Source organism: Vollenhovia emeryi, unplaced genomic scaffold (genome assembly GCF_000949405.1).
Source record: "Vollenhovia emeryi isolate VEMERY1.0 unplaced genomic scaffold, V.emery_V1.0 DF939386.1, whole genome shotgun sequence".
Taxonomy (NCBI): Eukaryota; Metazoa; Arthropoda; class Insecta; order Hymenoptera; family Formicidae; genus Vollenhovia; species Vollenhovia emeryi.
Window position 1 is genome coordinate 49,368 of NW_011966980.1, and position 3,551 is coordinate 52,918.

The 3,551-nt window shown below is 38.4% G+C and overlaps 1 protein-coding gene and 1 non-coding gene across 2 annotated transcripts in view; both read left to right on the forward strand.

Moving 5' to 3' along the window:
* Nucleotides 1-3,551, forward strand: part of LOC105558062 — a 35,453-nt gene that overhangs the window by 5,554 nt on the left and 26,348 nt on the right. The gene's annotated exons all lie outside the window — the stretch shown is intronic.
* On the forward strand, nt 2,502-2,574 carry Trnaa-agc. Its single transcript has one exon. It is a non-coding gene; the product is annotated as a tRNA-Ala (tRNA).

The window sequence follows — 3,551 nt, forward strand, 5'->3', positions numbered from 1 at the left end:
CTTACTCCTACTTCAGCTCATAGGCTTACTCTAGTTGAATCAAAATGCCACGATTAATGGCATTTTGATTCACCGGGAGTAAGCCTAAGAGCTGAAGTAGGAGTAAGAAATTATATGGATTTATTTGCTTACTCGTACTTCTCACTCAAGCTTAATCCAGCTTACTCCACATCTTATAGACAAGCCTACAGTTTAGAGCACAGTGTTTCTACCGTGCGGAACTTGATAATTCGGTGATTATAAATTCTATTAGGCCCCACGGTTTTTGGCCGCTTCCTCTTAATTCTCACAATCCCAACAGCACCGCGTCCGTAATAATTCGCGGCTTAGTGATTCGTTTTTCTGCATCGTAGGACGATGGCCGGTCTCTAATCGATTTCTTGGCAATTCGCGATCCACGTGGCTGCGTACGTTGATGGCGATCATGTATAAATGCCGGTAGGATGAAGTACTTTTCAAATCAACCAGACCTCGGCTTCTGCCCCGGTTTACGCCTTAACAATTACGATGATGCCAGCCAACAACCTACATTAGGCGGATATAACGAACAGTTACTGTTCGCAGCGTTTATTTCGATAACGCGACCAACGGTTTCTGCGGACGATCTAATCTATAATTCAGACTTTTATTTACAGTTAGTGCGTTAAAAAAGGTAATGCTATGTAACAGAACACAACTTGCGGCAAACTTCAACTTGATCGAAATTTCGATTGTGCGAGTCGCATATTGGATTTGACATTGCAAACACGAACTCATTGCTTTGAATCTTTCGTTTAAAAGTTAAACTGCAAAATTCAAATGTTATCACATTGCAAACAATTGGATTCAAAATTGAAAAGCATACTCGTCACTTTAGTAATATCAGTATTTATATTCGCGATTTTTACTAAAGAATTCATTAGCGTTGCTGAAGCGGATGAATCGCTCGTAAAGTGGCTACATATTTTCCTTGGTGCAAGGTATAAATCTGCTGGCGGTTACTACGATCTTTGTTTTTCGTGGCGCGTGCACGATGCATCCTGCCCACAGGAATATGAACGTGTAACGCGCGTATCGCAACACGAGGCGGGTAATATAGCACCTGCTCCGCGCGTGCCTTGCATCGCCATGATCTTTATCGATCGGTTTCTTCTTTCTCGAGGAAGACTGTGTAACGAAATCGAAACAGGGGATTTAGTGTCGAGGTAAGAAATTTATGGCGCGTTGAAGACGAGAGAAAATTATGGATACAAAAATAATAACGCGAAGCTAATTAGCGGATTGTGACATCTTTCAATTATTCGCATCTGTAACACATTCTCATAATCTTTCATTTATATTGAATTACTGTAAAAATCTGGATTTTGACGCAGAATTTAGAAATACTGGTTCAAGAAGAATACTTTTGTTTTTTTTTTATATAGAATCTTTAGCACCTAATGCATTGATTATATTATTAATAGAATTATAATATAATTGTCTCTAAAGCCCGTATCAGACTACGGGTTGAGATTGACATTAGATTGAAATTTGATCAATCGGAGTAAAATTTACTAAACTTGAGATTGGTAAACTTTACTCTGATTGGTCAAATTTCAATCTGATCTCAATCTCAATCCGTAGTCTGATACGGGCTTTAAGCACAAAGAGATAGCGAAACTTGGAAACATTAAATTAAGTTTAAATTAATCACTTTTGAGACGGGATTTCTTTTTCTAATCTCTTGTAACCATTTTCATTGTATATCGATAAAGTTTACTATAAGATTATACTGAAGATATTTTATTTTATACTTCTTCGTCATGTTTTCCGTAACGCACAGTAGCGCTTGTCAGGTAGATATTTGACGCGATAGTGATATAATAATGAAATTAACGGGGCTCGTTCGTAGCTATTCCATCTGCTTCGCTTCCTCTTGGCCATTCTTTGCGCACTCGCCGGCTGGCCGACCGCTCTGCGAATCTTTGTTGGCGCATCGTACGCGCGACTATAAGAACGCACGATAAATATGTTAATTGAATAGTACGAACCGTTACGCACTCAGCCCACGAGGCGTCGATTGTGCGTTGTTGGCGATAGCACCGTTTGGTTGCTCGTTTCCAACGGAATGCCATCCCTAAATTGTCGAGAACATGTCCGAGGTGTTAACGACCCAGGAAAAAATATATATCTAATTTCAAAGAATTTAAAGGACTCAGAGCCGTGACAGGATGGCAGTGTCTAAATATTCTATTCTAAATTTATTGCGAAAAAATATCACAATGTATTCCCATTATTACGTTCCCCCCTCCCTCCGATTAAGTAATTAAAATGAGAGTAAGAAACGCGTTTTCACGTCCGCGTAATTAAATAAATTAAATAAATTAGTAAGGCTCGTATGTGTTAAACACAAGTGGAGATGATACTGTGTTTTAAGACTGACAAATCAAGTCGGCGCACAGTTCTCGATTTCGAATACTGTCACGATAGATGGCACTCGGGAATCAACATTAGACTGTTTATTGCGATGAGTATTGCCATGTGCCTCGGTGGTCGAATTGGTTGAGACGCCCGCCTAGCGAGAGGGAGGTCCAGGTTCAAACCCTGGCCGAGGTGATATTTTTTCGCAATAAATTTAGAATAGAATATTTAGACACTACCATCCTGTCACGGCTCTGAGTCCTTTAAATTCTTTGAAATTTGTGTTTAACACATACGAGCCTTACTAATTTATTTAATTTATATATCTAATCTTATTTGAGTATATATGTAATTGTCAGAAATAAGCAGATGTGTGTGCGTGTGTGCGTGTGCGTGTGCGTGTGCGTGTGCGTGTGCGTGTGTGTGTGCGTGTGCGTGTGCGTGTGCGTGTGCGTGTGCGTGTGCGTGTGCGTGTGCGTGTGCGTGTGCGTGTGCGTGTGTGTGTGTGTGAATTTTGTCGGTACGACACTCTCGAATGGAATGTCGTCTTCAAATCATTCGGAACACTTTTAAAGTATTAACCTGTCAAAAATGCTTTCTGTTGCACATTAGGCGAATGATTACGTCCTTTTTTACCTTTAAGAGCTAGGTTTAACCATTAAGAGCTAGGTTTAAGCCATTACGTATACGATTTATTGTTTTCGAACACGATGGAGAATTTTTAAGCGTCCGTGTTGGGGTAATAACAATTTTTACAGGTATTTTCGTGACTTTGGCAAAATAGTTCTATTATTGCAATACATTGCATCTATATATTAATAGAGGGAGTTTAGATATACATTTACGATAATTATTATTATAATTGTGTCAAGTTTAGATTTTAATTGATAATTAAGTGATAATTAACGATAAATAAAATAATTCCCATATTTATTTGTGACAATAAACTTGTATTTTTTTTTGTAGTAAACTTCTCAAGTCAAAATTACTTAAGATCATGCTGTTTCTGAAACATAACGTCGGTAAATCGAGAGCTTTTGTCTAGCCCATGAATAACACATATTCTCCTGTTTGACAATAATACGTACAAACCGCACGTCTTTCTACATACACCGAGAGAAAAAAATAGTTGCAGTTACCACAATCTCACTATAATTTATAGTTATTTTTGA